Source organism: Pezoporus flaviventris, unplaced genomic scaffold (genome assembly GCF_033815535.1).
Source record: "Pezoporus flaviventris isolate CSIRO_AGI_PZ_B2104156 unplaced genomic scaffold, CSIRO_AGI_Pfla_v1 ptg000002l, whole genome shotgun sequence".
In the NCBI taxonomy this organism is placed as follows: Eukaryota; Metazoa; Chordata; class Aves; order Psittaciformes; family Psittacidae; genus Pezoporus; species Pezoporus flaviventris.
Genome location: NW_026892550.1, coordinates 27,101,160 through 27,126,536, shown reverse-complemented (window position 1 = coordinate 27,126,536; position 25,377 = coordinate 27,101,160). Strand labels below are relative to the sequence as shown.

The window sequence follows — 25,377 nt, the reverse complement described above, 5'->3', positions numbered from 1 at the left end:
ATGTGCTGACTATGGGACCACAGAATTCAGCTTAAAGTCTACCGTTCCTAGTTATGCTTCTTATTCTTGTGAATAACCAAATTGTAATTGTTAACTTCTCGTTGCCTTTTTTCATTTGACATCATCCAGCTTCTTTTTTTTTTGCTAGTCTGTTTTTTAATAAGTCTGGTTTCTCTGAAGTGGTGGTGTGGGGCCTGTTTCACTGAAGCACAAATCACATGTCTGAAGTACTCCGTGCCAACACAGCATCCTGAGCTGCTGGCTATTGCTTCCTTGTGTTGACACTTTAGTAATATTAGCATGCAATTGATATGGTTAGAAGCTGTAAGTAAATTTTGCAAAAGGTCTCAGAAGTCCTCAAAGCCAGTTTTCCTTTGGTGGTTCATGCAATTCCAGTTAATGTGGTAACTGTTCGAACAATTCAGTGACTAGTCTCTGAGTTACAATTAAGAAACAGAAACTGCTAGTCAGCAGTATCACAGATGCGAAACTTACCCATCTGTAGAAAACTTTTCAAGTTTAAAAACATAAAATTTAACCTAATTGATATTATATTTGAGAACTAGTTTAGTATTATAAACGTATTTTCAGCTGCTCTACTTTAGCATTTCCTTTTTTCTAATCATAGTTGCTAATATCTATGTTCACATTTCATATTGTTAGCAAGATATACCATGCTATATTTTTTAATAGCTTTGATCCTGCTAGTTTTCATGTATCACCTTGTCTCTTGTTTAGAGTTCACTTACTCATCTTTTAAATATATACTCTCAAGAATTATTGACAAGAATATATTTGTGTTTGTGCCATTAAATATTTAAAAGGATGAAATATAAAAAGAGTTCTATAAAAAGGTAAAATTCCAGTGAGACTTAATAGTGAGTAAAATTAAGAAACGATATAAGCATAGAAAGGAGCAAAACAAGGAGTTCCTTCAAGGAAGGTTGAGAGTTATGTGACTACAGCAACTGTGAAGCTGTGTGCACTGTAAAAGAGGATGTAGTCTGTAAATCTGAAGGAGTGACCTTGTACCACTTTGGTTAAGTAGAGTCCTTACCAGCAACTGTAAAATGTTTGGCAAAAGGGAAAAGATATGATCTGCTGTTGCTTTTGGGATTATTTCTGAGTTTACAGGACACTTCTACAAACAATGTTGCTGCATGCAGGATTTTATCACTTATATCTAATCATGCACTCTTTTACAAAAGGCTGCCTGTGTTGGTAATAGTCTGTAATGAAAAATGTGCATATATTTACAAACTTTCCCTGAAAGTCACTTTTGTAATTTTAACAAGACATTAGAAAAACAACAGACTTGAAACTGAATCCATCCATAAAACCCAAGTATTTGCTTTGCAGTGACAGGAAGACTTAAGGGATTGGGAATGGTATATAAAACCTTTTCTCTCCAGGTCAGCAGTTCAAACAGTGCAGTTAAGGCCTAAAACATACCACTATCTGATTAATGCTGAGTGTCAATTATAGTTGCATGTAAACATGTTCTCATGGAGGGCAGAATACTGGAAAAGGCACAAGGGGATGAATTGCTAATTGCATTTGGGCACCCAAACCTCCAGGTGGCATCTAGGAAATCATAGAAAGGTGCTGAACTTCAGCTACTTCCATAACATCTAAATTCTTAGGCTGTTTGAGTAGTCTCATTCTGCTCTTGATGGTACTAAATTCTGAAAACCTGTTCCTTGTTAACATATATTAAACTGCTTTTAATTGTGGCAGTAAAGCATGATCTCCCTTCTTATTTTCGGATCAGCTGAGGTGAGACAGCGTGGATCTGTTTGGCTTCCTCTGCCGATACAGGTTTAAGGGTTTAAGGGCTTAAAGTTTAGGATCTTTGACCAGCACTAGCTCCCTTTCAGTAAGTTGCTTTACTCATGATGGATGCACTGACACTGAAGATGCTTTTTGCAAACAGATCCAGCTGTTTCAGCATTCTTTGCTGCCTCAAGTCATCACAATTCCGATGGTTGATGAAAAGCACCCTCTTTTTCTTTGCTTTCCCAGAAAGATTTCCTAATGCTTGCAAATAGGAAGCACCTGAATTTAATTGTGAAAAATTAATAATAGGTCTGACTGAAAAATCCCACACTAATCCAGTTTTCCTGGTTTTGTGTTGACTGATAATCAAGGGGCAAAAAATGGAGTGTATGTGACTGTGTCAGTTTCTCTTCACAGGTAATTTCAGACTGCATTTCAGTCTCATCAAAACATTTTGATTATGTGTCACTGAAAAAGGAATGAAGTAAACATTTCGGTGTATAAATTCCTTATCTCTTTTTTTATGAAACTGGTGATTTTCACATTTTTTTACTTGGAATTCTTCACTGTGGCCTGTAAAAAAGTTTTTCAGTTTCAAACAGTAGATGTTATCTCAAACTCATTCCTACCAAAGTGTCAGAGCTGTTTCCTAGAGTTCACTATTATTGCTACTATTTTAATCCAGATTTCTAGATTAAATGCTTTGTAGTTTGCAAAGGATACTTAAGGACCCAGCTAATGTCACCATGACAGCAGCCACCAGTGTCAATGAGATGCAAATTAATTTAAGAAAAATATTATCAGAAGAATGGCAGTAAATGTAGAAATAAACCTGAGTAGAATGTTACCTGGGGTGACACAGGTCTTTGTAGCAGTGCCTTTCCCCCACATGAAAGCTGTGAGTTTTTAACGCATGGATTTACATTTTCTGGACTGTTGCAATAAAGTTTGTTTCGTTATTTCATCAATTATAATTATTCTAATGTGAGGGGAAAAAGAATTTGCATAGTTGAATTTGGGTCTTTCCATCCATATTTGCTACTTGAATATTATGCTTGCCTATGCGATGTGAAGGCTGACCGTCTTCCATTACAGCCTGTATTTAAAGTTCTGTTTTATAAGGCTAAAGCTATGCTCTTTATGGCAAGTTAGAAAATTAGGTTCTTCCAGGAGCTTCTGCTTGTATTACCCTGTAAAATGACTCCACAGGAAGTCTATGGAGCCTTGCTTGCCGCCTTAGTCCTCCCTGTGAGGTACCTGGGAGAGGCAATAGGAAAGCTTCCAAAAATATCATAAGAGCTACCTATTTTACTTAAATGGTTTTCTTAAGTTTTTTCCCTTCCATCTCTACCATTCAGAATGCATAATGCTTTTCAACTGAGCATTCACTTGCCAACAATAGATGGTTGTTTAAAAGGTTATGTGAGCTTGTTGTGAACAATAGTATCCAAAATTTTAGATCTTTTTCTTATTTTGTTGCAGTTAAAATACCAGTGACTGAGTTTCTAGGCCTGTCACTTCTGAAGTCTTAATCTCCCTTTACCTCAATTTTGACTCTGAATGGGTATAATTTAATGATTGATTTTTTTTTATACCAATTTTTATTTATCTTGTAAGACTGTCAAAGTGTATTTTTTCTTTTTTTCAATAGAAACCGGTTTATTAGGGATCCAGTCTAAAATATTCCTACTTGTGTAGTTAGTTGTTATTGCAATAACAACTGAGACAGGTCAGCATGGGAAAGGCAGACATAAGAAGATAAAAGTATGAATAAAACCAACAGGAATGTACAGTAAATCTTAATTAAAAATTAAATACCTTTTGCTGTATCCTGATTTTGTCATAGGAACTGAATATACTTTTTGCTGAAATTCAGTCTGAAACTGTCAGCTGAAGGAAGATGGCAGCTCTAGAAATTGGTGATTTTCAAAGCAAATTATCTTTAATTGCACTTTTGAAAAATGCGATGTTTAAATGCATTCATTTCCCACAGTTTATGTTTTCCCATTGAGTATTTTGTCTTGCAAATATTCTACTGAAGAAATTCAACAACCAGGAAAAAAAAAAAGAATTTGCAATTCTTAGTTTATAAGGATCATGAAAATTTGGGCAAAGATATATGTTGTTTGGGTGGTTGTAGGATACCAAGGCTTCACGGCTTCAGTACGGTCATGGGGAGACCAAGGCCTCACTGCTTTAAATGTAGGAATTAAAAAAGCATTAATGAATGCCAGTGGAACTGCTGTGTTCTTAAGAGTATGTCTATGTTCTCAGAGTATGTTCTTAGAGTATGCCTTGCTGAACTTGGGTGATATAATAATTTGTAACCTTAGAGACTACAGAAGCCAGTCACTGTAGAAGCAGTATCACAGCAGAATTACTTTCAAATCATATGGTTCTCTAACTATATTTCCTGTAAAATTCAGGCCTGTGCTTATGCCAGAATAGCTTTGTTTTCAGATACAGAGATGAATAATAGAATCTTGGCATCTAGGGAATGGTTTTCCCCAGTTTTGTGAAGAGCAATGGCAAATACAAATATTGAAAATCTGATACTCTCTTTTTAAAGATCATCATTCAAACCTCAGAAATCTATTTTAGCATCTATGGAAATTGGATTTGCTTTTGTTCCATTTCTGCATCTCTTGCTGTTTTGAGACTTTTAAAATTTTTTCAAAGTTTTTGAACTTTCTAAAGGTTTTAGAAAAAAGCATGGATCTGTTTTTCCAAACTCATAATGTGAATACGAACACCAAGAAAAATTAATGAGAGATCCTGAGCCACAACAGCTCTTTGAAAGGTTAGCTTACCGCATCTCATGTTAGCTACCCACATCTCAGAGCTACGGTCTGTAGTAGTAGTACAGTGGGCAACTATTACTGAGATCCACAGTTACTTCACCACAAAGAATTTGCTGCATTTGCACATTGCTATTAAATGGTCATAGGTTTAAAGGCGTTGGGATGAATCTGGCAAGAGCTGCAAGTAAAGCAAAACAAATAGTATGATTTCTCTAAAAAATCTGAAACCTTCTTGACTGTCATGAATATTTCTTTCTCTTTTCTCCATTGAAAACTTGCTTCCTAAATTTACCATTTAATAATGAACATGCAGTTCAAAACTATAAAGGTACTGAAGTAGTTGGATCTACCTTTTCAAAATTATGCATTTTATCTGTGATAATTAGTAGAAAGTGGTAGTGATAAAGCACTCCTATTATTGTGGTTACATGACCATGAATTTTCTCTGTTGCTTTCACAAAAAAATATGTATCATAAGTATTATCTCCATCTGGGAAGCTAAAGAATGCTTTCCCACAGACTTCCTTTGTGTTTGGACTGAAGTATGATGTATTTCAAACAATCCGAAAAGTATTCAAAACAAGCTCGGAACAGGATGGGATGACTGCCAGGCCATTACAGTATAACCCTTATGCAAATTTTACTTTGACACATTTTTGTGACAGTGTTCAGCAATAAATTTTAAAGGCTGCCAGTGCTGTCTAGACTGCAAACCAAGAGACTGTTGCGCATCAAGCTATGCATTAGTTGAAGTTGAGCTACCTAAAATGGTCATGAAAGTATTTGTATTTATACATGGTTCACAGTCATACACTGTTGCTTCACCAAAGTGATACTGCACATTTCTTGGAACCAATGTAAAGAGCTTTAGTTTCACCCAGTTTATACTCAGAAATTTCTAATTATGTACAAGTCTGCAATAACTGACTTGAAAAAAAAACACCTTCGAAAGCATTTGTTTGCTTTTAAAACGCATCTTTAGAAAGGTCTGTATGGTAAGGGACAATTGTTTCCTGGTTCTAGCCTACAAATTCTCAGTTGTAGTTCATGTTAAATGGACCAATGACCACTTCCTAAAATGACACCAGATTCGTAAATAGTACCACATTTTTGAGGGAAGCTGTCTTGGAAGGAATGAATAGGAACAGTACTCAGAACCGAAATTTAACAGTTTAGCAAATGGGAAGTGGGAATAAAACACTTGGGCAAAACCTTCTGAGTTACATGACATCACTATCCACAACACGCTTTTCCATTGGTTAAAGAAAAATTTTAAAAATGGACTTTCCTTCATAGAGCTGTTCATCTGGCACTTTCATGAGCGGAATGTTCACTTTGAATTAACAATCAAGTGAAAACACAGAGATCAGAGGGGCACACAGATACAGCTTCCATCCAAAACTGTAAATACAGTAGTAACCTGGAAAGTCAATATTAGGGAAACCCTGCCTAGATTAAAGACCATTTAAAGCGATAGCTATGGCAGAGCAGCTTTTTTAGCACAACTCTTCAGTGCAAACATGACCTGTGCCGAAACCAAAAGCTTTTCTGTTAGTGGCGCTGTGTCTGAGGAGGAGGCACAGAAGAGCGGCCAACCTGGCAGGCTCTGGGGACTGAGGCTTTGCAGCAGTGAGTTCTTTGCCACTGCTGCTAAGGGGTATTTGGCCATACTAGTACAGCAGTGGGTAACCCCACAGGTATCTGACTAATTCCCATGCGGTAGGTAAAAGCGAATAAGCAGACACATACGCACCCCCACCCCATGGGCTGAACTTCAGCAGGGTGGGAACCATCTGCAAAGTGCTTTCCAAGGTCTTCTTGGTGGTGGTTTGTTTTGGTTATTTTTTCCTTGCCTCCTGTCATGGTAGTGTGTATGATTGAAACACCTAAAACTGTGTTGCTCATGCTTTTGTCCTTTTACTGCTTTCTCTTACTGGCAACTTAGAAGGTTTGTAAAGACAAGGGAGTCTGTACTACAGATAGGGTGTATTGAATATGGCTTTACAAAATGAAACAATACTGTTTCTGCTGCCAAAACTATTCCAAGCTCCAGAGGATATAGCCTAAAAAGGTTATGAATTCAAATTTAGAGAGATATTCTTCCTCCTATAAAAAAAAATATCCAGGCAGCAATACAGCTTCCCTATGTATGTCAGTGTGTAATGAAGCAAATGTATGGCAAATGTAAACCAGATCCTTGCTCTTCTTCATGACTGTCACATCTGACATGTAGCACTTTTACAACAATGGAATATAAGGAACTTGGCTTATGCACACTGTGTTAATGAAAAATTGGCTCACTGTAAGATGAGGCTGTTCTTCAACAATGTGCCTTATTGCAGCGATAACTTTCATATTTTTCACACTGTTTTTTGTAGTTTCACCTTACATAAGAGTTAGAATAGCAAGTGCAATATGTAAAATATTTCTTAAGTTGAAGTTTATTTATCCTTTCCTGCAAGATGTCTTCTTCCCAAACACTTTTGCATGCAACATATTTAACTAAACAGAGGTTTCTATTTGGATATCCTGAGTGTTTTATTCTGATAGTCTTGCTTTAACAAAAAAAGTATAAGCTAGTATAGTCATTCAAAAATAAGAGAAAACTTAAGGAGCTGGTACTGTTCTTGTACTACATGTTTTAATCTCTTGGGTGGTATCCTCAACCTTCCTAAAAAGGATGGCTTGCATGCACTAATAATCATTGATATGGGACTTATGGCTATTTGATATGAAGGTATAAATTACATGGAAAAACAAAGGCAGTGCTAGTGCTGGTGGCTTTTACTGTGTGCAATTTCAGGTTCAAAGTATTTTAAAATCTGACATCTTTACTGCATTGAAAATGAAAAAGCATGGCCACAAGCAAAAACTTTGGAATGTAAACTAAACTACTTTCTGAAACACTACGCTTCTGATAAATGCCAAGCTGTATCTAAATCACACTGATTTAGAAGTGACTGTATGCGTACATCACACCTCACTATATCTGTTGAATTTATTCTAGTATAGTAAACTCACATGTTTACAAATATTCTGTACTTTTTTAAAGATGATGTCAATATTATGTGGTAGATGAGTACTGTCTTATTTAGGCTTTACGCTTGTATACAAAGTAAAATAGAACATGAATAAGAGAATAAGATAAAAAAGACAGGAATATTGAGAAGACCGTCTCATGGATGGGAGAAGCCTGAAAATAAGAAGGTGAAAATTAATTTCTTTTTCTACGTGAAGTGATTGTTCAACTCTTAATTGCACAAACCTTTGTCAGCTCACAAGAGCAACTCCCATTTGATCAGTTTGTCTGTTTCCAGGCCTTCCTCAGTACTGCTAGTAACATAGTCAAAGATAATCTGGGGAGAGGTTCTTCCATATTTGTACCTTAATTAATATTCTTATGGGTAAATATTCTTCAGGACATGTAATTTAGCATGTTTCACAAGCAATGTATTAGGTTTTTAAAAAGTCATAATTCTGACTGTATGTTCTTTTGAAATATGCGTTTGAAATCAATCTTGTTTTTGCAGACTGAAGTCTATGAATAATTATGCTGGGAAAATTAGCTTTAATCACATTGAGAGGAAATACATATATTCCTGAATGTTGCTCTCTTGGGAATAGTAACAGAAACCTTAAAATAGAATGTCAATTAATTTTTTTCTAGGTCATCCACACTGCCTGTCACACAAAAAAATTCTTCTTCATCCTACCCAGACTTTTCTCATCAGTATGTTAAGATCACTAATTCTTTCACTTCATTCCTGCTTTTTGAAAAATGCTTTGATTTTTTTTTTTATTTTTTTTATTTTTTTTTCCCTCATTTCATGTACTAAGCTCAGTGTGGCTGTATTAAACTTTTTAGCCCTTTGCAGCTTATGCATATGTAAGGAAAAGATCACTTAGTGACATGAGAATACTGTGTATTTTTCTCTTTGCAAGCATCAACATTTCACATGGTTTGATTTCAGGCTCAAGGCAGCAGTCAAGCAGAGCAATGCAGTCACATGAACAGATTAGGAAGGGAATATGAAGGTGTTGGAGAAAAGGGTGAGCAACTTCTTCCATGACTGTCTCCACTGTGGTATGAGGGGGAGAACTGTCCCAAACATCCTCTAGAGCAAGTTTTGCAGTAGTGATAGTAGTTACTAGTCCCCTAGCGCAGCATCCATTTCTACAGTTGTGTAAAATCTTTACTCAAATCCATTTATAAGACTGACAAAACCCTAACTATTTTGTGCTTCCTCAGCGCATACAGTCTGCAGTGATTTGGTCCCTGTATCTGGGCTCCTCTCTCAGTCCTTTCCACTACGTTTAGTTCATGGAAGACAAGCTCTCTTGTGTCAACGGCATTGCCTCATGAAGCATAATAATGACAGTTTAAATGTCAGCAGTGTTAGTCATTGACAATTGTTTCAGGGTTTAAATAGAAATTCTTATTTTCTAGCCACTGTGTTCAGAGGGAGTATTTACCAGCAGCAAAGTATGATTGTGGAGCTTTGATCTTTGCTTTGAAATGTCTTTTAAAGTGTAAAGAAAGCTCATCTATGTTGAGAACGACATCAGAGGCTATTTCTGGAGTTAGACCAGGATTTTGAAGGTGAAAGGACACTTCTCCAGCTCTCTCAGTAAGTCCCTGGGAAAGTTAAAAATAAGTCTTGTTAAAAAAAAAAAAAATTGGCACTTGCTATTTGAGAAAATTTCTTTATTCCAGGAACTGTCTCATGTAGCAGAAATTTATTTACCATCTGTGTAGACTTGAAAAATTTTCCATCTTACCAGATACACAACTGAAATAGCAACAGATTTTCCATCATTTTGCTTTCCACAGACCTCTGTTTTAAGAGTGTGCTGTTGTAAAAACTTATGAAATTTTTGTGTTCTCCAAACTGGGGAGTAGCTCAATTATAGCCCATCTGTCAAACTCTGAAGTTCTGGTTGTGACCTCTAATGATGTCACTTAACTGCTGCTAAAGCATGTCACTTGGGAGAGGGAAAGGAGGAGCCCACAGACCCACTATCTGAAAATATATGCTTGTTTAAATTATTGTTACCGTTGGTTTGATTACTGTTGCAGTACTAACTTAAAAAATATAGTCACTTGAGAAATTAATTTGGTTTTCTTTGAGTACAGATGTACTTCCTTAATTGCAAAGCTCTGCAACTGCAGGAATGTGAGAGGGGGAACAGAAAAAAAAAAAACAAATCACTGAATCTTGAAGTAGCTGTTCCTTTAAAATATGAAACAACTTGTATGTATCTCTGAATATTGCTTTGGAGTATTTGTATGAATACACAGGCCAGAAACCAACACAAGCAATTCCTGTGAGACAGAAAAAGAGAAAGGAGTTCAGGAAGTGATGTCAGGATACTCAAGCCTAACTTCTGTTTGCAGTTCCTGGTGGAGGTTTTTTTGACTTCCATATATCCTGTAGATACATTTTACTTTTATGCACACTAGGAATCCTCAAGAACTATGGAGTCTGGTTCTTATTTGGTGTGTAGTTGTCCTTTGATCCCATCTACCAAAATAATATTTGTTTGAGTAACAAGCTTGGTGCAAAATGCAGGTGTCAAAAGCTTCTGTTTTGAAATCCAGCAGTCTGATTTGCTTAAAGAATAAAAAACCTGTCTGCTTTTCTTACTGTGATTGCTTTTTTTCTGCTTTATCTATTTTTACTTGCCTCTATGTTCATTATGTTTGGCTGAAGGGGCTTATCCTATATAAATCTATCACAGATGCTTTTTTCTTCATAATTCTGAGTCTTTGAACTAGTAAAATTGTATGAGACGTGACATGGTTAACTAAGGTTATCAGTGAATCCTTTAATCTGGCAATTTTTATCTGTATTTTAAATGGCATTCTGTCTAGGTCTGGAGTTTTGTATAACTTTTCTGTTTGATTGCATATGATAAGGTAAGCTATTTTATGTTTGAACAAAATATTTAATTGTGAAGATGAATGGGTGTAAATTTTTAAACATTACGAATTCTTTGTTGTTGGTGTTAAATCATCCGCAATCCCAAAATGAGGTAATAAGAATTTATATTCTCAGTGTGTAACTGCATGTAATTCAATGACCAAAATTTTAAAACATGAGTTCCCAGAGAGCAGAAATATTGGTTGAGTGTATGCTAGTGGGTGAAGTGTTTTAGCTTGGGCCAGGAGCATGTTTTTAAAGTAAATTTACTGAGTGGTGTAATATAAAGCATGATAAGCAACACTGGATTTCACTATCTCATATAATTCACAGTGTGGATTGCACGGTTTGATAGTTGCACGCCTGCTTTGATAGATGCTAAAGCAGTGCTTCACAAAGAAAAACTGTAGTTTAGAATTGCAAATAGGGGAAAAAAAATCAGATATTAGGAAGAAGAAAAGGGTCTTGGAGAGAAGCAGATTCATATCTGCACAGTGCAAGAGGTATGAATTGAAAGACTAGTTATCAGATGTAGTCAGAGTTTTGTACTCCTATTGCTTGCAATGTGAAGACTTTTGACTATGTCCTCTACCCCAACCAGACTGGCTGCAAGATCATAATCGATCTGACTGGACAGTATTAACTGCCAACAAATCTCCTAAAGACAGCTTTTTAAAAGAGATCTGTTCATTACAGATTTCTTTTAGCTGAATTTGATAAATATGCCCTGGTAGAAGAATATGGGTTTCTAACGTGAGGTTAAAATTTGGCCCCTAGACAAACTAGGCAGCCTCTTGAGATTTTTACAGCTTTTGCTTCAGCTGTCTGAAACATATCACATCCAATGTAAAAGCTGGTGAAGAATATTTTTCCCCCTGTACTTGTGCTTTCTAGTTCTCTAATTCCCAGTAGCCTTGTAGTAATATGTTCATTCTGCTGGCCAGCTGTTCAGCTCTCTATGAATGCATCCTCCTGATGTGCATTTCCCAGCATTTTACAAATCAGTGTCCTATTCCTCTTCAACATAAACCTTTTTTGAAAACAAAACTATATACCACTGGGGATCTAGACAGGGAATATAATGCAAGCATAATCAAACTCAGTCCAAATAACTGATGAGTGAGAAAATAACAAATATTATGCAGTATAAGCACTAAACTGCTCTTAATGTGTGTTTAAAATATAAACTATGTCTTGTATGCTAAGGATTTTTTGTCTCTAATTAGCTTTCTTTTGCTTTTCTGAATTACTGCCTGTAGTAGAAGGGAGCTATTTGGTTCTTTTCCGGTTTTTTTTGGTTCTTTTCCGTTGATATTAGGACCCTGTCATCAAGCAAATAGTATTCCCCACCATTGCCATTAGTACTAACTTCAGTCTTTGGTAAGGACAAGATTGTGAACTTCAAAGGTAAGGTCTGCCTGTAAGAGCTGGAGTAGAAAGCGTATGGACAGACTAAAACAGAAATAGCTGATTTGTTCCTTCTTGGAACACATTTTTGTTCCCTCTTGGAACACATTTTTCGCCAAAAATGGCTTGTGCGATTATTAAACACCAAGTGTTAAGGGAGCTGAAAATAGGGATGTTTTTACCCCTGATATTACCCCAGACTTCTTTGAGACAAAAGAGAAATTCAGCTGCTAAAAATCATTGCTCTCTCCTGGTCATCTCAAGGCAGCTAAGGCTTAATTAAAGATGCAAAGGAAATGTTTGTCTGTAGTTTATTTTAAGAGTTTCTTTGTTTATTGTTAAGCCTAACATTTGATTCAGTGGTATACAGTGCTTGGATTGAATTTGAAATGTAGTCCTGTACAGACAGGGAAAAATCTCTGTTGTGGATAGGATTGTGTAATAGTAAGAATAGTTTATAGTGGGTATTTTGGATTTGAGCCCTCTCTCTAATTTAGATGCTCTTTTATTGAACACCAACTGAGATTTACACCCAGGCCACAATTTCAGCAGATCCAGCAAATGTGAACTGTGACTTAACCCAGTAATGCACAAGGAGGCTCTGTATCAAGAGGGATCTATGGCGTCTACTTGATTATAGCGTTGATCATTCTCTGCTTGAGTGGTTCCCATTACTCCATGACAAATAGTGAGATTTGTCATCTCTACCATGATCAAAGCACAAAATCGTCTACCTTTCTCTGGGAGTCCCCATGTGTATGTATCATGTGGCAGTGGTTTTGGTCATTTTTGGCAATGTGTGGAACAGTTGCTTTGTGATTATATCACTTTACATGTTCTGTAGGGAAATAGGATAAGCATGCATTTGTGCTAGATCAGTTTGTCCTGTAGAAATTAACTCCATCTGTATCTTATGTGTTTTTAAAAAGCAATATGAGAATTTCTAGAAATAATTATTGTAGAAGGTTTTATTAAAAACAGTATATAATATTTATCACATAATCTCCAGTAAACAGCCTACCTTTTTGAGGTGCTTTTTAGAGAGTCTAATAAAAATTTAGCAGATTGGGAGACGAATCACTGATAACATTAGTGCAAGTATAAATAAATCAAAATAGAAAAGTCATTTATTCTTGATCAAAAGCAGAGAAGGGGTTAGGGGTTAGAATTTCTTGAATTCCAATACTTTATTAAATCTTAACATGCAGGCAAAATGGGTGTTTTATTAATACTTTCAATAGCCAGCAAAATCGTATTAAATTTGTAACTTAAAAAAAAAAATCCCAGGTGAAATTGTATAATGTACTAAAACTAAGAGAAAGAAAGACAGTAGACAAAGAGTTTGGCAGTGCTCTGGGGATTTTTGCAAGCTTAAGCCTATTGACTAACCTTTGATAGCCAGAAATTTTGACATATCAGTGAAATCTCTTAATAAATAACCATTTAATTATGCTTTTCAATTCAAGGTTTTCTATTAAATAAACTAGATCAGATTGGGACATATGAACTTTTAGGATTTCTCTGATTACTTCTGCCAGGTGTTTAAAGAGAGTTGTCTTGGCAGTTGCTGGAGACTTCCTTCTGTATTTCCTTGGTTTCACTGAGTGTCAGAAAAGATGCTTTCTAACTTGTGATGGAAATGTTTCCACTGGGTTGTATCTAATGTCAAATGAACAGGATATGGATATGGCCAGTCGTGTGTGGAGGCAATAGTAACACAAAAGCTGGGTTTATTGGTGATAAGGATAAAGACAGAAAAATAACAAATCTGGAACAGGGTTGCATATCCATGTAAGGCATACAGAAGAATTTATTATTTGTCACTTGGTGGATTCACTAGACATGACAGTTACTCTATAATATTTTTATAAACAGTAAAAGGGTTTTGCGACTATGGGGAAAGATACTGATAGGACAGAGGAAAAAATACAAAGAAGCAGGTCTTCAGTGTTAACGTTTTACTTAAATGAACTGCCTCATGGGAGCCAGAACTTCTACAAGTAGGCTGTCTTTGCTAAATTACGCTGTGGTGAAATTTACTAACCAGAAAGATAGTGCTTTTTCCTTGAAAGAAATATTCAAGAGTTGATAATTAGCTTTCAGAGGAGTCCGTTGGTTATTTCACAGCTGTGGAAAAAACAGCAGAGACTTTACTTACTGACCTAGCAATCTAATAAATCAGGAAGAGATCAGTGTCATGGAATCTTTCTGAACAGACCACCTCCTGACACTGGGAAAGATCCAGATGAGGTCAAAACCCTCAGCTTCCTGTCTCAGAGAGGAAAAGGAGAAAAAAATCTGATAAACATAAAGCAACACAGAGCTGCTTTGGAAATCTCTAGAGATGAAGGGAACAGGGAAAGAATGTTAGAAAAAACAACCCTCTTGTTAAACGTAGCAAAACAATACATGCATTCAACTCTGATTTACATATTTTCTAGTTTGATTACAGTGTCAGAACTGAGCCTGAAACATGAGAACCAGTAATGAAACATCCCCCAACAGACACAGTCATAGCAAACGCAGTCATTACCTCTCTAACCACAGTGTTAAATACACTTCCAAATGTTACCACTCCAGGGACGGATCAGAGAAGCAAGAGGAGAATTTAGCCCAGTAGCCAGCACTGTTGCTTAGGTCAAGTCCTGCTTTAGCCTTAGGAAAAAGTCTTGTCATGCCTATCATCTTCACATCCTTAAAACGGGGTTAGTATTTTTCCTTGTCACACGTAATGTGAGGTGAACTGTATTAAAGGTGCCCTGAAATGTAGTAATAGGATCTATGCAATTACCTGAGATATAGAGCAGCCAACATGGTTTTACCAAGGGGAAGTCATATTTGACCAACCTTATAGCCTTCTATGAGGAAGTAACTATGTGGCTGGATGATGGTAGAGCGGTAGATGTGGTATTTCTTGATTTCAGTAAGGCATTTGATACTGTCTCCCACAGCATCCTCATAGATAAGCTAAAGAAGTGTGGGCTTGATGATCAGCTAGTGAGGTGGATCAAGAACTGGTTGGAAGGAAGAAGGCAGAGAGTTGTGGTCAATGGGGCAGAATCTAGCTGGAGGTCTGTGGCTAGTGGAGTCCCTCAGGGGTCGGTGCTGGGGCCAGTGCTGTTTAATATTTTCATCAACGACCTGGATGAGGGAACTGAATGTACCCTCAGCAAGTTTGCTGATGATACTAAACTGGGAGGAGTGGCTGACACACCAGAGGGCTGTGTTGCCATTCAGCTGGAGAGTTGGGCGTGGAGAAACTTGATGAAATTCAACAAAGGCAAGTGTCGAGTCTTGCATCTGGGGAAGAACAACCCCATGTACCAGTACAGGCTGGGGGCTGACCTGCTGGACAGTAGTGAAGGGGAAAGGGACCTGGGGGTCCTGGAGGATAGGAGGATGACCATGAGCCAGCAATGTGCCCTTGTGGCACAGGCCTGTCTGGACAAGTTCCTGCGTGAGGTACTCTAGGTTACCCTGCTCTTGCAGGAGGGTTGGACTAGATGATCTTTTGAGGTCCCTTCCAACCCTTGGGATTCTGTGATTCTGTGATACGTAGGTGGAAGTTCCTCAGGAGCCTTAAAAATGATCTTTAAGAGCTGCAGTATTGCTCCTGCTTGTTACACTCCCATCCATTCTGTATCAAAACTCACAGTTTACTCCCACTGAGAGCAATCTCTCATTCAAAAAGCACCCATGCTTTAAAATCGGATATAAACTGAACAGTCCCATGTGAAATAACTTGCAGGTGTTCTTTTACTCATTTGCATGTGCTTTTTGCCTTGCTGAGGTCACCATAATGCTTGAGGAAACTATGTGACACTTTTCCCAGCGCCCTTTTCTGTCATTCTCCATAAACAAGTGTTGCTTTCAGCTCTCTATTCATCTCTCTATTCATCTCTCTTATAGAATAGTGTAAAAGCTGGGTATATGTGTCAATATGACTACTGAACTTAATTGCATATTTAGAAATATTTATCTTCCTAAGCGTAAACATCTGTTGAGTAACTGAGCCCTGGACAAGAGAAAAATAAACTCTCAGAATGAAAAGGCTTCTCTTGGGATTCGTTGCCCTGGATGATATATACACCAGAAGGATGCAGAGATCGGTTTGGTGAAATACTAATTTTGTTGCTAGTAAACCCCTGGTTACTTCAAAGGTCCTCAGATTTCACCTACAGTCATCCAGTTATCTAGGTTTGATAATAAGATCTGTTATCTCATTTTTAAATGGAGAAGAGCCAAATGGTATTTTGCTCATGTTAATAAACACACTGACTTAGTAAAACAGACATATGGGCATTTATGTGTGACGCTGATATGAGTCAGAGGAAACAGTACAACCCTGTAAATATCTTATTGGAAATTCTAGAACAATTATGCATTTACCTTTCTCCCACGCATAGAAGGCTGTGTTTGATAATAGTGATATTTACTTTAATATTAAATTTCTATATGGTAAGAAATACTTCCATTGCCCTATTCTTCAAATCAAGCAATCACTGGTTCAACACCACTCATTATAAGGTGCCTTGAACACACTTGAATTCTGCTGTGTTCTTGGTGCTGTGTTTCCTTGGAGAGGCCAGCTGGTGGTGACTATAAAATTCACTACAGCTTGCCTTGGCACTGGCTGTAGACTGGGTTGGGTTCTTTCCCCCTATGTGTATTTATGCTGTGCATGTCCGAAACTTTTCTGGCCTCACTTATGAATCAGTAGCCAGTTTTCGTGCGATGTTTCTTTCTGCCCCTGAGCTGATTTTGTCATGAAGTGTCTTGTGTTAAGCCAATGAAAATTGGAATATACCACAAATATCGACCAAGCCCAATAACCTGATATTAAGTACATACATATATATTCATTACTGTAGGATTGGTAATTCTTCATTTCTGCTGGGATAATGCAGTCATATCTCATGAGATAACGCTTGACTAAATTGGGAAAAAATAATACTGGAGTACACTTAAATGCTCTCAAGCTAGTTATCTCAAGTTCTCTAATAGAAACATTTTGATTGTATGAGGACATATGCTAATCTGTGCCAGCTGCTCTGTAGTTAACTATTCCAAAAGTCTCATTCTCCCTTCTCAAGCAATTTTTTTCCCTGCAGACATATTTCATGCAAAAGCTATGCCGACCTTTAAACATGTTTTACGTTTTTGTCACAAGATGTGGTGACAGTGTTTATTTCTTTTAGTACCAGGAAACCATACATCTAAAAGTTTGGGGTTTTTTTAAAGTGTAGCAAAACATCTTGTTATTTCTATCTTTATGAAAACTAAATAACCATAGAACTCTATGGTTATTTAGGAACATAGAGAAAATTTTAAGACAGAGTAATGTTACTGTTTCATCATACAGAAAATGAACTGTTATTTTTAAAGAAATTAGTAAAGTTTCAGTCAAGAATATATCCATAAAAACAGTGTTGCCCTACTGTTTTATGCAACATATGATGATACAATCAATAGACATTTTCCTAATGACTGGAAATCAAATCCAAAATATACAGTGATATTTTTGAGTGTTAACATGCATCTGAAAGGGCAAATAAGGTGGACTTTAGCAATTTTGCAGTTGCATTTCAAACCAACCGGTGATACTGCTCAGACTGTGCCTGCATGGAAGCAAGGGAACACTTTTAAATATGGGGTCTGCATACATATATATTTGGGGGAAACAAAGAAAAAAAAAGTTCAAGAAATATCCCATTACCCAAAGTTTCTGTGTTCAACTGAGGGTGTATTTTAAATATCACATTTCTGAAGTATGAATCACAGTAAACCAAATCAGATTTTAATCCTGAAAAACAAAGGATTGAATCTAAAATGAAGAGTGGCATTTCAGCTTCTTACCAACAAAAAACTTACTTTATGACAAAGGAAAATAAGGTAAACATACAAATGCTTCCATTAAGGGCGGACTTTGAAACAAATATTTCTACTACATACTGTAGTGGGTTTATACCTTTTGCATGAGGACATGCAATTGTTACTGCGTCATCGCTTCATGATTCATTAAACTTCCTTTCTGTATATGTAAGCAGACACTTCTTAGTGACATACTATAGGCTTCCTATTGTATAGTTGCAAAAGGAAATGAGTCACCTGGAAAAGAAGCCAGCCCAGCTGAAATAAAGTGTGGAAACTTAATTTTTATTTTGCTTTAAACAAAAGCTTAATTCAAATGGCATATGCTTGTGCAACTTAAGAGACTGAAAAACTTAGAATGATCAGATGTTTCCATACAAGTGCAAAAGATTATCCAGATTTGAGATTTATGGATTTATATGAGCGTAATATTTTGCTTGAAAGATTTAACTTTTAAACACTTTACTGCAGTCTAGCTAAACTGGAATATGCAGATGGGAAACACTGATGCTTATAGTCTGCTTCCTACCCTGTGGTAATACATTATTCATGGGTAATTCAGTTTACCAATGTTCCCTGAATCTGGACATCCACCCGCCCCATTATTTTTTTCCCCATTTCTACAAGTAGTTGTTTTATTTATATGTATATATGATCCTGAATACTTTCTAATATCTCAGTTTCACCAATCTGAATTTAATTCACTATATTATATTCAATGACTAGACTCACTGATTTCAGTAACACTAATTGTGAAGAAATGGCAAGGAAATAATTTTATTCTGTTAACTTGCAGAGCTGAACTACTGCAAATGCAGTTTGAACAGAAACAAGATTTGTGAAAATCAGGTTAATTGCTGGGATTTCAAATTTAATTCATAATTATAGGAAATATTGATCATTCTTATGTTTTGCAATTTCTTACACTTTAATTTTATAAGGTCTGTTAGGGTATCATAGAATCATAGAATGGTTTGGGTTGGAAAGGACCTTAAGATCATCTAGTTCCAACCCCCCTGCCATGGGAAGGGACTCCTCACCCTAGACCATGTCACCCAGGGTTCTGCCCAACCTGAGCTTTTGAACACTGCCAAGGATGGAGCATTTACCATTTCTTTGGGCAATCTGTTCCAGCCTTACCACCCTTGACATAAATAAACGTCTAAGAGGCACAATCCTTAATATTATCAATAAACCCAAGAATCACAGTAGCTTCACCACTTAGCACCAGTCTCAAAATGCATTGAATTTATACAGCACCATCACTGTTATTTAATGGGAACACACAGGTTCAATGACATGCTCTAACTGATCCAAAAATACAACACTATGAATTCTTGGAGCTCATATTTGGATTTCAAACACCTGTCCAGGACCTTTTCATGATGCTCGTTAGCAAAAGAGAAAGTACTTTTACATCTTTTAATTGTATCAGTTCTAGAATCTACTATAATCTGTTCCATACTTTTGCAGTTATAGTTTACAGTCTCTTTTGCATTATTTGAAGCTGTCAGTCTCCCAGTAAATGTCGTGATCAGTGGGTTAATTGTAAATACTCCTTCCCATTGCTTTACTCGCTGATTTTTCACTCAGTCTGTAGTCAGCTGAGGCTTAAATCATACACTAACTTTCAGACCAGGAGAGCTATGACTCATCCAATAGGTCCATCTTGCACATCAGACAAGGCAAGAATTTTCCTTCTGTGCCCAAAATGCCTATGTCTATACCCCTGAAAAGCCCAGCTGACTCATCTGTGGACATTTCTGACCAGCCTGTCTTGCTCAGTATCCATGCTTCCCTGAGTCTTGTGACTGCCTTCACAATCTGAAAGCTCAGAACATCCCAAATGTTTCCTTTCCCTTAGATCTCAAGACTGACAGGCCACTGGTGATCTTAGGCTTGGTGTTATTAAATGGTTGTCATTGCCTAATTGTGATCTGAATGTGACTGATTTCATTGCTTTAGATTGCCTCTGTGGTCATCACAACTTCTTTAGACCTTCTTTGCATCCTTGTATTAATGTGCAATTGAACAGAAAGACACTGTTTATTAGCATGAGACATTAATCAGATACTTTCTTCAGGTTCTCCTACTAGCCTTCATCTGATAGAAATGGGCATGGATTACACATTATCGTACTTGCAGAACCTGATAAACTAGTCTCTGAGAACTGTTCAAGTGCAATTCAAGTGTTTCCTATTTTCCAAAAGCTGAATTACCACTTACTCTTTCTGACCTAGAAATCTTAGGGTGTTTGGGGTTTTTGATTTTGTTGTTGGGGTTTGTTGTTGTTTGGTTGGTTCAGGTTTTTTTCACAGAAATTCTACCTCGAATTAGGGAGAAATAATTGAAAAAGAAAGATATATCTACTTTAGGCCATCGGTTCTTGTTATTTCACAAACTGTGTTCCACCTGAAGCCATACTGTAGCTTAGTGATTATACCTAAGTGTTTGATACAACTTGGTTTTTTTTAAGTTTTTGCAACTTTAATAGTGTTTGTTGTTTCCTCTTGTTTATGTTTGTACTCTATTTAGGACCAAAGATGCAAAGCAGGACTTAGCATTACCAACAGCTACTACCCTATTCCCTTGCTTCATTAATGTGTGCTCATTGGTCATTACATTTCTGATTTTGCTACCATTAGCTCAACCATTAATGAACCACAAATGCCAGACTCATTTTCAATGACACAATACAGACTAACATACCATATAACTCAATGAGTCAGGGAAACAAAGTCAAAGAAGATTTAGAAGCAAGGTTTTCATACAGCACTCTTGAAAACCATGATTTCCACATTTTGAGATATATGCTTCACAAGAAACGTGTTTTTTTGCAGAAACTCAGTTTAATATTTCACTAGAGATTGGTTAAGATCTTTCCAGTGGCCTGAAGCAGGATAAATAAGGCAATGGGCAAGCTAGCATTTCTGAAAATGCTTGAACAAATTATGTAATTTGCTCTATTTATTTTTCTTGAACCTGAACTGTTGATATAGTATCCGTGTCGCTAAGAAATGGCAATCACACCATCCTGAGTTTTCAAAACAGGTACAATTCCATCCAGATTAATAAATTTTCCCTGCAACATATCCAACCTAATAGCCTTATTGAATACCTTCTCAAAATGGTAATGTTCAATATTTGATGTACATCTCTGAACCTACCTTTTTTACACATCACTGATCACATGAAACTTGAGGCTACTTGTGAAGAATAACAGAAAATCCAAAATGCTGAATTCGAGATTCTTTTTTATTTTTTCTGTCTTGAATGTTCCTTTCTTCAAGGCCATTTACATCCTGCCTTCTTGGCAAGCATGACTTTTATTCCATCTGCTTTATTCCAATTTTTTACAATGCAGCTTGTTCATTGTTAGTGGCATCCTGCTTGAGTGTTTATAGTTGCCTGTTTGTTCAGTTAAAATCCACCAGAAATGCAGTGCCAAGATCATAGCAAGGTGCTCATCAACAATACTGTCATTTTGTTCATGCTGGAGTAACTTCAAGCTTCTTGTTCTTTCATTTCGTATCATTCTTCTTACTCAGAATGAGTTTTCTTTCCCTGTATTTTTTTTTTCCAACTCTCATTCCAGGACTAGAGTTTATTTTTACAATTTCATTCAAAATTAGTCTTTCAGAGTAAAATCTTACTACAAATCTAGTACATTCCCAAATGTTATATTTGTTTTCAATATTTTCTTTGCAACGTGGTCTGAGATTTTGTAACATTTCTAGCCATAATTAATGGAATTCTTTAGTTACTGAAGTCTTGACTTCCAGCAAGAAATACAGATTCAGGTGAGGAAAAAAGTTTGAAAATAATTAAAACCATATTACACTTAAGTCGTAAAAATGTTTTCAAGCTGTTTTGTAAGAATGAAATCCTATTCACCCCAATAATTCTTTTGGGAAAGAGCTCGGAATGGAAGTTTGTTAAACCATAGTTAAAATATGCAATTTAATCCTGTCTGTGACATGTTTGTCTTTTTTTATTCTGTCTCCTCTTTGAGAGGACTCTTGAACTAAAACCTCCTATTTGGTAAAGCCACATTTGGAACTAACATTAACTTCTGTATCCATTCACTCCTCCCCCCCTTTTATCTCTCTATATAAATTTTATATATATATATATTTATATATTTATATATATATATAAATCTCCTGCATCACTGTTTCATATTTACAATAAGATATGTTGGGTGTTAGTCAAGAACTAGAACTTGTAACCAACCTCACCTCTCATTTAAATTGTCAGGCTCCTAACTGTAGTCCCTTGGTCCTTTGTGGACAGACACATTGACACAGACTGACCGTCTGAATTCAATTTGAGCAGCATATCCTTTCTGAGAGACAGGCATTTCTCCCCTTCTGTTCCTGGGAGGCATCAGCTGTGAAGGGAAGCTCTCAGTCATCAGGTCCCCAAAACAGAGGGGAGATATACAGGCACATAGCCGTGCTTCAAGCTCAGCTGGGAGGCAGGAGCCCCCTGGGACCAGAGCAGAGCACAGCACTTTTCCTTCCTTCGTTCTGATGCTGACTGTTAGAGCTGAGCTCTAATGCTGTTACCTGCTGCAGCCCAGCTGAAACTCAGAAACTAAAAAGAAAAGGTGGTGGCTACAGTCCAGTCTCAGCTGGACTCAAGTCCAAATAGCACACTGATCGTTAGCTTTTTCCCTGGAAATGGGGGATCAGGTTTCAGCTCAGGCTGTCATTTACTGCTTATTTATTCCTTACTGCTGTCTTAGTTGACAGTGCAAACACAGCCTGTGTTTTTTTCGATAAATGTGTTAAGAATTCAGGTATGATACACAATAATCTGTCACATCAATATTTCTAATGATTTTTGTTTCCTTTAATATTTTTTCCTCACCTTGGTGTATCCGTATGAGATGTTTTTATAGTAAGAAAAACATAGGTTTTTTGAGCAGCTTATTCCTTCAGTGTCTGAGACTTTTACAATTCTTTCATTGTTAAAGAAAATCTGTAAGTAGAAAAATAAGCAGTGGGAAAGAATAAAATCTAAATCTGGTTTTCCATCTAATACCTGTGCATACAATTTGGAATTGTATTTTTTTGCTGTTGCTGATGGAGGAAGCAAAAATCATCAGACAGCCTTGGTACAGCTCACACAATATACATCATGGCTGAGTTACGACATGATGTGAAAGATAATTTTATTGTGATATCCCTATGGAATGCTTTTGGTGCTAAATTTTCACTTTAGTTGCAATAAATTATGGGTGCTTTATGAAAGAATATAAAGTATTATTCACTTTTGAAGCTATTTGTTTTACTTCCTGAAGAGGATTAGTTGTCATATAATGTAGTGTAATTCATCTGCCTGTGGGCATGGCTCCAGGGTATGACTGGCAAGCATAATCTGTATGTGTAAGGCTATATATGAAACCAGCAATACCTGCCCAACAGCAGTACAAACACTAAGTGGTCAATCATTGAGCAAAATGCTTAACCTGAATTCAGTAATAGTAACAGTACTTTCTACCCAATCTGACTTTAGCGCTAGTTTTTGTAGATAATAATTAGTTTCCACCCAGCAATAGAAAAATTAAAGACAGCTTTAGTAACTGATTGGAAGGGACCTCATGAGGTCTCTACTGAAATAAGGCCAGATCTGGGGTCAGGGCTTTATCTTGAAAACTTCCAAGGATGGAGCATGTAGAACTTTTCTGGGTGACCTGCTCCACTGCTGCATTTCTGGGGGGTGTGCCAGAGAGATGAATTTCTTGATCCTTCCTTGCTGCAGCTTTTGTTATTTGCCTCTCTTCTTACCCTGTGCATCTTTGGGAAAATATTGGCTCCATCGGTTCTGGGGGCTGAGGCCTTGCAGCACAATGCATGTCTGCACCCATGGAGGTCAGTGAGCAGCAATGCAGGAGGGGGCTATGAAGTGGTTGCTGCCTGCCAGTCCCACAGCCTGCAAGAAAAGATTGGCTGTACTTGAACTCCCTGACAGTCATTCATCTCACCTGCTTGTTGTTACCTTGCTATCTGATAGCTGCTTACTGTCTACATGTCTTGCTCTTGTTTTCACCTCACAAATTCTGGGAGGTGAAGTAGCTTCAACTGACAGTGTCCTGAACATACTTTCCCGTTCCTAAAGATGCACTATTCACATCAGTTTCACCTGTAGTGAAGCAAAGAGGGTCTGTAAGTTGATCTTCAGGAGGAGAGTCCAGGAGAAACTCAAGAAGACATGTGAGAATAGCCAGAAATGGAATCGACCTGTCCCTGCCATTGCAGTTTGGAGGGGAAGAAATGAGCCTGAAAAAGAGACGAGGGTTTAGAACATAATAGAACATAATATCGTCTCTAAGTATAAGAAAATTCTGTCATGCATGCCAAAAATTAGCAAAAAAAAGAATTGATTAGTTCAAGATAGAGAAAGATTGTGATTCCATGTTAGAATTAAGTTTTTAGTGCTAAAGAAGGTAACAATGGAATAAAATCTTCTTTGCTTGGGGCAGTTTTGGAGGTTTGTAATAGGAGCTGGAGAACTGTGTATCAAGTACAATAGTCCCATCATTAGCAGGGAAACAGATGACATGACATTTCAAGATCCCTTCAAGTTGTATTTTTTATAATTCTATGACTTTCTATTGTTAGGTCATTAATAGTGTATATAAATGTTAATAATGTAATATTTAATATTGTGTAATGTTTAGAGCAGTTAGTGTTGATGATTTCAGGTTAAAATAGCCACTAAACTTGAGAACCTGAACTTACTGTTGAGAAAGCAGTGACTGTTAAATGAATACAATTTGTATACTTGTTTTTAAATGTATATGGAAAATTTCTTTAGTAGCAGTCATGTGGTGCAGCTTTGGGCCTACCTCTAAGCAAACCTTTTTAAGGGAGAATGAATTCAAGGACTCAAAAAGTTTCTGAAGAATGATGATTTCAGAATATCTTTGTCTTTTGTTGTGGGTTACATGGGATATGTCCTTTGATGTGAATGGAGTCAGTGCTGAAGGCTAGTTTACAGGCTAGTGTGTGTCTGAGCAAGTCCTCAATCCTGTACACTGCGCCCAAATCAATCCCATTTACTAACATTTAATAGCTAAAATAATTTCAGTAGGCATAAACATATTTCAAAGGCATAGATGGAATAGCTGAATACATTATAAAGAAAAGCAGAATTCCTTGTCTGAACCACAGGCTTTTACAAAATTCCTGTCAACCACATGGTCAGGCACTCAGCTTTGATGAATTTCAGACAACAATATACAAGGCAGATGCTATTAAGGGGTGTCTGAGGTAAACAAGGTTTTTTTGGTACTTTTTATCCAATCCGGGAAATTTTAAGCTCTGCAGAAGGCGTCAGTTAGGAGAAGCTGACATGACTGCAGCATCTTGGCTATTTAATCCAGGAAATATCTTACTTGTAAAATATGATTTGTGCCATATAAAGAGTGATTCAGCATCCTTTGATTCTGTAATTTATCAAAACCTCTGATTGCCATTTATTACTACCTGCTAAGAATTCAAAGTGAGAGAGCGTGCTTTATGAACACTTTTCAAGCTATCTAGAATCTTTCTTTATGTGGCTGAAAAGCAGTAATAGTTTCCTTGATCAACATT

At 36.8% G+C, this 25,377-nt stretch overlaps 1 protein-coding gene and 1 long non-coding RNA gene across 3 annotated transcripts in view; one reads left to right on the top strand and one right to left on the bottom strand.

Moving 5' to 3' along the window:
* DLC1 (DLC1 Rho GTPase activating protein) overlaps positions 1–25,377 on the top strand; it is a 229,439-nt gene that overhangs the window by 15,993 nt on the left and 188,069 nt on the right. The gene's annotated exons all lie outside the window — the stretch shown is intronic.
* Positions 21,971–25,377, bottom strand: part of LOC133279426 (uncharacterized) — a 59,277-nt gene continuing 55,870 nt past the window's right edge. Inside the window, exon 5 of the long non-coding RNA XR_009746888.1 lies at positions 21,971–23,713. This is a non-coding gene — a long non-coding RNA (uncharacterized LOC133279426). The remainder of the gene's footprint in view (positions 23,714–25,377) is intronic.